This window comes from Corvus brachyrhynchos, unplaced genomic scaffold (assembly GCF_000691975.1).
Source record: "Corvus brachyrhynchos isolate BGI_N302 unplaced genomic scaffold, ASM69197v1 scaffold239, whole genome shotgun sequence".
Classification (NCBI taxonomy): domain Eukaryota; kingdom Metazoa; phylum Chordata; class Aves; order Passeriformes; family Corvidae; genus Corvus; species Corvus brachyrhynchos.
Window position 1 is genome coordinate 9,609,201 of NW_008246057.1, and position 12,674 is coordinate 9,621,874.

The 12,674-nt window shown below is 40.9% G+C and overlaps 1 protein-coding gene across 4 annotated transcripts in view; it reads right to left on the reverse strand.

The window, feature by feature from the left end:
* PLXNB2 (plexin B2) overlaps positions 1–12,674 on the reverse strand; it is a 254,318-nt gene that overhangs the window by 167,902 nt on the left and 73,742 nt on the right. For 3 of the 4 annotated variants that reach the window (XM_017745957.1, XM_017745958.1, XM_017745959.1), the window contains one exon: positions 5,247–5,434. The exons of the other annotated variant lie outside the window; for it this stretch is intronic. The gene's annotated coding sequence lies outside the window, so the exon portion shown is untranslated. The remainder of the gene's footprint in view (positions 1–5,246; positions 5,435–12,674) is intronic. 4 annotated transcript variants of the gene reach the window in all.

Sequence of the window (12,674 nt, forward strand, 5' to 3'; positions counted from 1 at the left end):
AACAGTAAATCCTCTCTCTTTTTGTCTTCTCTCCCCCTCCCCCCCCCCGCCTTTTTTTTTCCAGAGTATCTTTCTCCTAGTGGCTTTCCTCTTCCTAATAATCCCATCACAAATGACAGATATGTTATCAGTCATCACTGGGATTTGACACATTCTTAATACCCGTCATGACAGCTCTGAAGTCTGCATGCTACTCCATTGTATTCCAAAGCATTTGCAGGAGGTAATGGACACATCAAATACGAGTCAATGGCTCTGCTTTATTGAACTGCTGAAGGCTTGCAACAGAGAAGTAGATGCTTAAAAAAGCCTAATTGTGATTATTTAAAATTACACACATAGTAATTAAATATAAAACAGTATATAATGTGGCAGTGTATTGCTGTGCCCAAAGAGAGTCTCTCCTGGTTCCTTGGGTCTCGGTTTTACTTTAATAGAGAACCTGATGCACAAGTGAGGTGCAAGCTGTGGCGAGAGCCAGAGTCAACATCAAAGGTGGACACCTGAATTGATATGAGGACAGTGGGATTGAGAAGTGTGTCACTCACAGCAGCTGTCAGTACTGCCAAAGAGTAAATGCGAGTGCAGTAGACTATGAGTTTGAAGAGTGTCTCCCTGATTTCCTGTGTTTTCTGACACAAGGAAAAGACAGCATCTTAGCACTGAGCAATAAGGACAAGGAACACTAACAGGTTTTGTAAGAGGCCATTGCTAATGCCTGTTGATTTCTGTGGACCTCTTAATACAGGTAGTTTTCTTTTGTTCTAGCCCTCAAAAGAGCTGTAACAGATACAGCACCCCACAGAAAGAATTCAATACAGAGCTCTCCAAGCAGATAAATTTTCTTTTGGTCAAATTTTTGTATTACCTCAGATGACTCTGCTCATCTGTGTGTAATTCTTTTCGGGCACAAAAATAAAATATTTTTTTACTGTAACATTTCTTCCAAGCCTTAAACTTGCAAAAGGCTTTCTCTCAGTTGAGCCCAGCTGCTGCAAAGCATCATATAGCTCTGCCAACAGCATATGAGCTGCATGACAGTAGTGTGCTTTGCCATTAGTAAATGCAATGGCTTGTTGTTCTCAATGCATTTACAATTTTGCACAAAAGCAGAAAAAACCACCCCCAACAAAAACAAAAACCCCACACAGATTAGAGACAAAGCAGTCCTGTGTAACTCAAGGCCCTTTCAGCAAGGCAATAAAGCCAAGGCAGAATTGTGAGCTGGAGTCAAAAGGAAGTGTCCCATTGACATAATGAGCTTTGGAGCAGGTCTGGAGGGAAGAAGACAGGCAAAACACATTCAGCCACCTCAGTGATTTCATGTCCTCTGGATGAAATCAGTTAATGAGTATGTCGTGGTTTGAGTCTCAGTGCATTGTTTGCATCTACAAGAAATGGATGAGCAAACTGGGTTTCCTTACAGTGCAATCTTATTTAGGAGAGATGCAAGAGTAAGTTTTGCACCTATCAAGAACTCAGGAACAAAGTGATGGCATTTAGGGGGGTGGGAATATTGTTCTCAGGATGCAGCAAATCCTATTCCAGGGATCTAAACCACTACAGTAACAGCACTGGTCAAGTGTAAACGCATCTTCCCAGCTGAAGCATTTTCAAAAAAGCTGGAAGGTGAAGTTTATGTTAGTAGGCTCCTCACCAGATCAGATACGGTCCATTCTTGAGCGGCCAGTGTAAAAACATACCACAAACAAACATGGTATTGTTATAAACATATATTATAATATTGGCTTCTCGCAAAGTATAAAGGTAGATATTATATAATGTTAGAAATGCTTTTTTGCTGTGTGGATGTAGTTTTCTCTCTTTTTAGCAAGAATGTTAGCAAGTGTGAGCAAGATAACCTCCAAGGGAACAGAGGATGAGGCCCGAGAAGCTGCTAATCAACAGTTTGTCCAGAGAACAAAAGGGCCCAAAGGCTGCTCTGCCCGGCCAGGAGAGCCCAGAGCCGCTATCACCGCTCTGCCCGGGGGGCAAAGAGGCCCAAAACTGCAATCAGCCCTGACTGTCTGGAGAATTAAGAGATCCACCCTACCATCGACTCTTACCTAGCGAGCCCAACCCCAAGAATCAAAAGAAATAAAACCACAAGGCCGAAGACTACGCATGCTCTAAAAAGGCGGACCCAAGGAGTGGCCATGCAGATCAATTCCTAGAAATAGAAAACAGACAGTAAAAATGGTATAAAAACGACTCGCCTCGAGCATCAGGTGTGCTCTTGGCAGAGCGCCAAGGCACCCGGCCGTTATCCCTTTGCTTTATTTTATGTGTCTCTTATTGTCTTTATATTAAACTCTTTAAATTCTAACAGGAGAGTGAACCTCGTTTTTCACAGTATCGTATTTTATGATCATGGTCTTATACCAGGGCCTATTCCAGATCAAATTTGTACTGTCAGCTGAGCTTGGGTTGCATGGAGGCAAGATCATGGCAGCACAGCCCCACCGAGAAGTCTTCCCAGCAAATATTCCCTTCTGGCTTCGGTCCAAGGAGCGTTACTGCTTCTCCTGCTGCCTACACTCCCCAGTTATTCCTTTCCTATACCCTCTCAGCTGTAAGCAAATCAACATGCCAATCCCTTGGGACACATGGCTTAGCTTATACTTAAGACTTGCCATTCTGCTTTGTGCTTTGGACGTTGATTTCCATTGTCTCAGCTATCATGCAACAAAAGGGCATTTAATTGCTGTCTCATTTAGTCTGAGGGAGAAGAGGAGAACAACTTTTTCCAACCCTGATTGATGGCAGCCATTAGCACCTCCTAGCACAATACTGACTTACTAGAAGCATGATTTACATGTGAAGTTCAGTGCCACACAAATGAATCAGATTTGCTGCTATGCTTAGTTGAACGACTTCAGAGACAAAATCTTCACATGAAATGAATTTGCAGAAATGCTTACACTGACCACCCATTTAAAGAGAAAACTTCAAAGATTAAGGAGGCATGTTGAAACCTCTTAGAAACAGAAGAAAGCTTAGCAGAGAGCTCACAGTTTTTGTTTCACTTGTCAAGTGCACTACCATGTAGGTGCTTTAACGGTTGTAAAAGGAAAAAAAAAAAGAAAAAACACTCAACCATCATGATTTATACTTATTTACATACATTTAACATTAGGAAACATTTCATATCCACTGGGCATCAAAATTCCCAATTGCATACCATGAAAGGCAATGCTGAAGAATCCCTTAAACTGTTTCCCCCTTTTTCGTATGAGCATTCCTATTTTCTTTGTGATGGAAGAAAGAAGAAAATTAATATCCACATTTAATATCCTCCATGTTCTGGAGAGCAATAAGCCACATGCCTTGGTGTTCAAGCCAAACTGCTGATAGTAGATTTTGAGTACTTGTCTCGTTTTATTAAAAAGCAAAAGGATGCAAATCTCCCTTTCAAAAGAACAGAGCTCAAGAAACAACTAGATTAGTGAAGGCTTCTTGAAATAGCACCTTTAATCAGTCCTGTTATGTGAAACTTGCAGTAATTTCAGTAAAATTTGATGTAGTTTGATGCAGCTTATCAAAACATTTAATAATTGCAAAATATAAGATCAAGCACCTTTTGAACACCAGACTTTCCTGTCAGACGCAGAAACAAACTGAGGCACTAGGTATTATCAGACACACCTTTGTACATTTTTGGGAAGATTTACCATGGGAGAGCCAGATTGAGGAAGGCTGACTTTCAGCAAGGCAATGATGTACAGCCAAACACGCAACCCACTCACGTTGTCTCAGCTGTGGGCGCACTAACCCTGGTCAGGCAGAGGCTTTCTGAAACCATGTTAGCTATACGCACACAAACCCACTTCTGATTACTTTCGGAACATATGCTCTGTTATTCACATAATTGGTTTAAAATTCCACAGCAAAATTACTCTGCAATTACTTGCTTTCAGTGAGTACACTTCTTACATTCACATCCCCCACAGGACCCACCTTTGTTCCTCAGTGATACTCATCTTTCCTGATGTGCATTTCTAAACAAGCTTAAATAGTGGCTATTTCTGTGTGATTTCCTGCTTTTTCCTACAGTTGAAAAAATCATGATTTTAAATACATAAATGAGTGTGTGAAGGCAGAGTGTACATTTTTGGTTTAGAACAGCTGTCTTCACTTTTATTCACTCTGCAGCACACGTGCATGGAACGCTGTATTTTGAATCTTCCTTTCCCCATTTGTTTTTAAGGGAAAATAAAACACAGAAGCATTCAAAACAAACAAACAACACCCCCTCCCCCCAGAAAAAACAAAACAAAAAACTTAAACAAAACCTCTCCCAAACTGGCAGGTGGCCAGATACTAGTTAAACACTAGAATACACTTGTTTCCTTAACTTGGCTCTTCCTAAAATTTTATTTCCCCTCCCACTGTTTCCCTTTTCTTTGGTGCCAGGCAGGAGACACGTGTTTCTCTTGCTGGAAAGGGTAAGTGCTATCTTCCGAAAAGTTCAGTCTACAGACAATTATTCCTGGTAACTGTGAGGAAGGCGGCACACAGGATCCCAGCCTCTCTCCTTCCCCTCCAGGCTTGTGCCAGGCTGGAAACAGAGGTCTCGGCAGGAGCACCTTCAGGAAAGAGACCAGCACCAAGAAAGCTGCCAAAATGGATTTAAACCATTTTGCAGCTAAAGAACAGACCAAGAATCATGTTTGTGCAACTCCTTTATCGATCTCGCTTCAGGTCTCTTTGGCCGCTTGAAAATAAAGTAGGTTTTACATGCTGGTTTCTGAGAAACCTGCCAAGCCAACACATGCTAATCAATGTGAACAGGTCCCGGAAAAGAAGGTGATCGAATCTCTCCGATCATCCTCAGAGTCACAGTCAAACCCACACACCTTCGAGATTCAGGTCAGCCACACAGCTGCTCAGCATCCCCTGGGAGACTCAGAATGTAAGTGCAAAATTAGGGCAAGCACTAGCACAGCAGTAGGCTGCAGCATGTTGCTGGCAGAGGCACAAACCTGCTCCTCTACCCAGCACACCATCTATAAATAGGTTTATGAATACAGAACCTCTGCCAAGCTATTCTTGCTAATTTTTAATGCCTCTTGCAATACTGACTCCTAGAAGTTTTATCTCCATTAGTAGTAATAAACACTTATTAAATGCTCCAGCAATATCTGAAAGTCTTGATAAATAGCAAAAAACCTGTCTAGAAAACCAGAATATAATTTTGCATTTAGAAAATTCTATTGTATTAAAAAAGAAGGAAAAGATCAGCTTACCTGAAAACAGAAAATTCACATGAAAAATCTGTGTGCACACCACAGCTTGGGAAACAAGAACCCACTTCTTCTGGGACTTCAGGAGGAGACAAGGCAGCGTCAGCACTTACTTTTGTTCAGCTGTGCTCCTGGGGGTACCTGCTGAGCCCCAGAACTGAGCCCTGGGCTGTCCCCCTCACTCTTCACACCTGGAACAACAAGGCAGGCATTCAGCTCCCTCAGTGCAGGAGTGATGCAACATTCTGCACCCCGGACACAGCGAGGGGTGCTTACACTGCCTGCCTGCTGGAGACTCAACACAGCCCTATAGAAGGGGAAACCCACTGCAGCTGCCATTATTGATAAGCATGGGTCTCCGCTTCTTTCTGCTGCAGGTGCCCTCTCAAGATACCTTGGGGACATGCAAAGCACGAGAAAGCTGTCTACAGAGCATCCTAACTCCCTCTTGGAGGGACCACTTTTCTAGAAGATAACAGTAGCCCCATAACAAACCTGCTAAAGCCCAGTCTACGGCAAGAACACTTTATGGTAAGAATTTTGTTTTGAGCTGCCAGTTTTTGGGTGACCAAACCAACCAGGACTACTTTCAAACAGGGACATTAACCAAGGACTTCAATTACCTTGTACTTTCATCTGGTATCATTCTCTTGTATCTCTATTTTTCTCCTTTCCCTCTCAACACTTACATATTCCACCATCCATTTTCAAGGACTAAATGAAGCCCTTTATTAAGGCTCAATTTTCAAAAGCAATGTCACCTTCCAGTTTCCTTTTGCTTCAGAAATTAGCTTCTAGGGGCATATTCTTGAAAAGCCTACATCTATACTTATTTAAGCTTTCTGGGGAATAATTGAGTATGGAAAGTAAGGTTTAGCCTGATTAAATTTTTATTTCCATCTAAAAATAAAAGGAAATGCATAGTAAAGAACTACGAAAGCTTGAGCCTCTCTCTTATTTTTTAGCTTCTGAAAGATGAAGACAATGGAGACGTATTACAATAATTTTTTTTCCCCTTTCAGAAATCCCAAGAAACTTACCACCATATTCTTAAGCTTTGAGCTATGTAGAGTTGACTGCTAAATACCTCATATATTCTGAGCTAGCTGATCTCACTGGCCCCGATTTGAGCCATAGGACTACATGACCTCAGGTGGTCCCTTCCAAACCAAGTTATCCTATGATTTTTTCCAAAGGGAACAAGACTAGTTTGTGCTTTTCAGTAACATAAGCCAACTTCTTTCATGTTTGCCAACACTTTCACTACATGCATCTTCTCCAACAAGGAATCTTTCAGCAGTCCAAATCTATACGCATTTTATATATGAAAAATCTTTAAAAGTTATTTCAATCTCAAATTATCAGAAGTATCTTTTCACATGTCACAAACTGAAAGGATTTAAACTAGCCTGGTAAGAAAACTAAGAGAATGTACCCTAAGTCCTCCACTAGGTAACTAACACTAAAGAAGGAACTGGGGGTAAAAGACAGTGGCTGTATTTCCTGTGGAAGAAACTCCAACTTTACAGTAATACATTTTCTACCTGTGATTCTGAAGGCAGGACACTACTTTTAAATCAGCTCTCATGTCACATGGCTGTCAGACCTGTCTGCAGCAAAAGCAGTGGAATTGCACACTCCACACCTCTCCCTGTCAGCACCATCCTTCAGTAACACCTCCCTGTGCCAAGGCACCAGGTCACGCACAAGTCCACATCTCCTGTGGATCATCACACAGCCACTTTCCAGCCCTGAGCTCCAGCTGCCTCCATCATGTCCATGTGTCAAACCTTTTAGCTGGCCAACTGTTTCACTCTACAGTAAAAAGATGATTTTTTAAAGAGTCCCTTGGAAGATAAACATTCTGAGGCTCCCCTCCCGCCCCAAATTCTTTAGCATGTGTGTTTCTTAATAAATACTAAACACAAAAAATCCATGTGCAATGCAGCAAGATCTTTTTCTGTTTCTCTGTGTACCTGCTCTCAGCAGAGAGGAATACAGATATTATTTAATAGATAAGATATCCAGGGAATGAAGTACAGGATTCCAGTCGTAAAATACCGTAAAAACAAGATATTAAAATAAAAAAATAAACAGACTTTTTCCATCATTAAGGTGAAGGAATGCCATACAGGATTGGAAATTTCTCCTCAAATCCAACCAAACCTTATTCCTGTTGCTCTGACACTTCTGTCATTGCTGTCTTCTTCCTTCCCCCTTCCTCAAGAACTGCAGATGCCTTCTCTCTTAACCCCAGCAACACATTGGCCATCAGACTCTATCACTGCTTCTGCTGCAAGGGAACACTGAGACAAGAAAAGGGTAATCCCCTCAGAAAACCACTCACATGGGTCTACCCATGTAGATAGACACCGTATATCAATACATATTCTTTCTTCTCTCATTTTTCAAGAATCACAGGTACTTCTCTTTTCTAATGAAATTATTTCAAGTAAATTAACACCATGACCACTTTTAAAGTTGAGCCCTATCCTCAAACAGAGTCTAAAAGAGACTGTTGTTAGACATGAAGAGCTTTTTCTTCAGCATGCCCATAGTTTGCTTCAAAGCTCATTGTTTAAATAGGAACAGTTGAGATGCAAAGTTAAATTTAAGGATCCTGGGAACAGCTGTGCATGACGGGCAGCTGAAAGGATGCAGTTCTGCACATGAAGTCACAGGAGTGAGATTCCTAATTATATGCAGTAACCAAGGCATGGAAGAAAAACCAGTTCATCAGTTAGCATCCAGCAGCACAGTAAGGAAGCTTTGTTCTCTTCTCTGGAAAGAGGACAGTCGATACTGCTCATATCAAAGCCTGGATCCACAGCCCTCCAGACTTAATTAGAAAATCATGAAGAACAAAATGGCATTGGACACAAAAAATGATCATTTTTCAAGTAAATTTAGTGAAGTGAGCACTCTTACATCTACAATCCATGCTCCCTCACCCACCCTTTTTTTCCTTGTTAATGATGCAGAGTTGGCTGCAGATGCAACAAAACCTATCAGCAACTGCAGGGTGTCCTAAAGCAAGTCTTGCCTATTATTCCAGCTGTATAGATGAAGGTCACTGACACTGCTAACACCTCTGACATTTTATAATCAATTGCCAACATTTACAGAGGAGAAAATACTGCTAGCTTTGAACACACTCAGAAAGAAAGAAATTCTTCTCAATTAATTTTAAGCTTGCTCTCTCTGAGCCAAAACGTGAAACATGAGGCAACCTAGCAAGTCAAATATTAGTGAGATTGTTTTCTGGCAGCCAATGGCATATTCTGTTTGTATATAAACAACTGTAGTTTATCCATCTCTCCAAAATAACTGCAGTATGAATCATCATAAGGACAGTGTCAGAGAAAACTGCCAAATACTTGTAGCCGAAGAAAAATAATAATTTAACTTGAAAAGCAACTATGAATATTAGTCTATCAGCATGTTGCTAACACCAAATACCTATTGGAAAAATCTAGTATTTTGTGGATTAGACTCTTGGAAGATGAAAGGGGCTGACCTTTACCTACAACTTCGCTGCTGGTAAAGAATGATGAAGCTCTTGCCATACACTGCACATTCACCTCATGCCTGCTTTTCAGAACAGGAACAGAGATTGCTGCCTTTTAAGCTAGTCCTACGTTGATTTTTAGCCAACTGCGATATTCCACTGCTATAGCTGAGGATGGAGGGCTAAGGAAGAGATTTTCAAATAATACTTGTAAAGGGTCCACAAGTGCTGTCTGATTCATAAACTGTCAATGTGCTTGATGAGTTCAGCAGCTGGGAAGCCCTGGATTTGACATTACTGCCCTTACCTGATAGTTCAAAGCAATTGTTTTGAGTTAATACAAGGCTCCAGAGAACACAAGGATCTCTAACTTAAGACCTCTTAAAGACCTATGGTCAAAATTCTTGCTCCTGATAGTCCTTCTCACTCTCCAGCTCCTAATTCAAACAGTCAGTCCACCCTTGCTTTTCACAGGAGCTCGTTGCTGTACGTTGTAATGTTTGCATCAAATACAATTGCCAAAGGCACTCCAATTTTCACTAATAGTTATCATTAGGAGAAAAAAAAAAAGGTTGTATTTTTGTCCAAAAAGAACCGTTTCCTGATGTTTAGCATAGTCAGGATAACAGTCACAGGCAGCATCTTGGCTCAGCAGGCAAAAGTAGTAGGTGGTAAATGAGAGTGCTGGGGAGGGGACAGATCTTCTTCCAGGGGGGAGAGGAGGCAGTGTCTGCTAAAGGAGGCACCCTGATGGCAGTAGATTTATGCATCCACTCTTGTCAGTCTAGGAGGAGGGAATCATTATGCAGGGCCAGCTGCAGGGGTGTGCACTGCTGTCGGGAAAAATTAGAAGTCTAGCAATGAACTATAAAGAAGGGAGAAATGACAGAGTGAATGAAAACTCCATGATAAACCCATTTAGGCTCTATTCTCCCTGGGATGAAAGATGAAGCATAATCTCTTTGGCATATATGCTGGCAGAGACTCAAACAAATATGCCTAGGTACACTCAGGCACATGGCCCAGAATGTGCAGTGACAGCGTCCACCCAAAGGACTGTAACTGCACAGGGTATGGAGAAAGAGTCCTTCTCAGCACGTTTAGCCAAGTTCTGGGGAAGGATCATAGTGCACTAAGATGCTCTGGATCAGAAGAAATCTCATCTGCTGCCCAATGCCTTCTTTGTGTAAATACCTTGGAAAGAAAGCTTTTCCATTTGAATACCTTGGGGGAGTGTGGGGGGTAGGGGTGGTCAGAGAGAAGAGACAACCAGACTATAAAACAGTGAAAAGCACCCAAACTAAGGCTCTGGTATTTCACTCTTACTTGAGAAAATGATAACTTTCCATTTTCATGTAGAGAGGTAGGTTTTTTCTCCTTTGTTAATACATTCAGAAATATGAAATATTCCAAATATTTATTCATTGTGCTTGGTTATAATTAAAAAAAAAAGGATTTGTCATCATACTGGTATTGGAAAACAAGGGAATAGGGAAGGAGGAAAACAGTGCTCTCAAATACACTCCGAAAAGCCCCTGGTTACAGTTCGAGTCTGAAGCCCAAGTGGGGAAGTGTTTGGTAGCTTTTCCTTCTTCCTGTCCTGACCACTGCTAAAGCCTAGGTGCAGGTGAACGTCTTTCTGGAATGCTAATGCCTTGCTGAAAGCCAGAAGGTACAAAATGGGAGCTGTTTGGAGAACACTTTCCTGGGGGAAAAAGGGAGGGAGGGATGTACTTCAATGCCTTAAGTTACACATAGGCACATAGTGTTACGCATATTTTTACCAGGAACAGAAGAAATACATTTTGCTCAGCATGCTAACATTGTAAATTCTGCCACTGTATGTCCTTCAGTGGAAACTCTTCGAGATACAGTTTGATGAGAAAAGTTTTTTCAATTAAATGTGTGAGAATCAGGGAAAACAAAAACAAACCACAAGCAGTCCTACTGTAAAAGTCCTTTCTACTACACATGCACATCAGAAACATGGGAATTTATTTAATTCTCTGTAAAATACTTTGAATCCATCTGCCTTTTTTTAAGGCAGCTCTTCTATAATATTCTTTCTGGTTACATCATCTATCAAGTGTAAAAAAGATTTCTGCTATCAGGGGTTGGATTAAGACGCCACTGACCACATTGTAACTACCTAGTGTGTTTTACAAGCATTTATACCTGCACTGTGTATGTCTAACAGCTTAACAAATTGCAAACACTCAAAAATATATTAAAAAAAAGCACTCCAAAACAATGTTGAGACGCTGTTTCATTAACACTGTGAAGGTGTAAATGGGGTACTGAAGTGAAGAACGGAGTCTTCTGATGAATTAAAGTAAATGGAAGATATCTACATGCATGAAGGCTCAAAGAACATAATCCTGAAGGCCACTGTTTGATCAAAGCTTTGTGAGGAAACACAGAAATAAACCACAAGCTGTTACAGCGAGCAACAGAAATAAAACTGGCAAATTCCTAAACTACAAAACTATATAATTGTCAAAGTGCAAACAGTGCTTCTTACAGCTACATGGTTATGTTTCACTTTTTTCCTAAGGAAAGTAAGGACAGGCTAATGTATAATTTTAATATCAGTTCAGGAAAAGCTTTCATAGTGAGATATCAAATATATTATGGGAAAGGGAAAAGGAACGCAGTTATTTATCTGACTTGAAAACAGCACAGCGTCAAGTTAATTTAAAATTCAATTTCAGTTTAAAGCATTACAAGGAAGAAAGAATCCTACGTCTCATAGGTTATAAATTGAAATCCTAGTAAGATTTTTGTCTGCCAACTAGCTGTGTATCAGCTATAAAGTCATATTGCAGGTGCCTCTTTTAGGAGATTGGGCTGCAAGGCTCACATTCAGAGAAGTTTGTCATTTACTATTCCCAAAGGCATTTTATGAAAATTTTTTTTTCACAGTCTGTTAATTAATGGAAAACTGGCATTAGGACAACCCAGAGGTAATTTATGCAAGGTACAGTGCATGGTGCAAAAACACAGAGGGTCCTACCCCATGGAAGTCACCAAGAACGTGTACATTCATATAAACATATCTTTTACAAAAGCAAACATGCAAAAGCAATTTGTCGGCAAAAACAGCTTTTAGGGTGACATGAATTTAATAAATAAATAAAGAATCTTAGAGTTTTTTCCCCTTTCTAGAAAATATGCCTGCACAAAAATGTTTCATTTAAACTCCACACAAAACCTTGAACATGATGGTTTGAGGGAAGAGGGGAGATATTCCTCCCAGTTTTCTGAGCTGAGGGACAAATAAATCTGATAGAAAGGACATTTAATTCACCCCTAGACACCAAACTGAATGAAAGTCCACTCGGATTTGGTACATATTATAAAAGAAGTGACCCAAGGAAAACAGCTAGACTTCCAGTTTTGGGAGGTTTCTGCAGAGTGCACCGGCCAGTCTGAGCAGAAAGGCAAATTCTGCTCAGAAAGGCAGATTCTGCTCCTCAGCCATCAGCCACTAACAACCCAGCTGGCCAGCAGACAGGAACAGGGCTGGAAGGGCACGGAAAACCTGCACAAACAAAGAAAATGAATGTCTATCCCTGACCTCCACTCCTCCAAAAGGAAGGCAAAGAAAAGCTGCCATTTACAGCAGCTGGGCTACTTTTATTTAGTCACATAGGCCTTGAACCTCCTTGTACAAACACTGTGAAACCTCAAAACCTTGCTGAGGGAGCAGATGAACACCTTGGAAAGCTTTGGTTTTGTCAAAGTGAAATTTAAGGTGTGTGCAAATTGGTACTCAGGAAAGGGTAATATTTGAGGACATGAATTTATCTCCACTGACATATCCACAGCTGGGAACCAGTATGAACAGCTTCCTCATGCTGATACATTTCACTTCTTTTTGAAATGGAAAGATGTGGGAAACATTATTAGAGGTGATAGAAAAG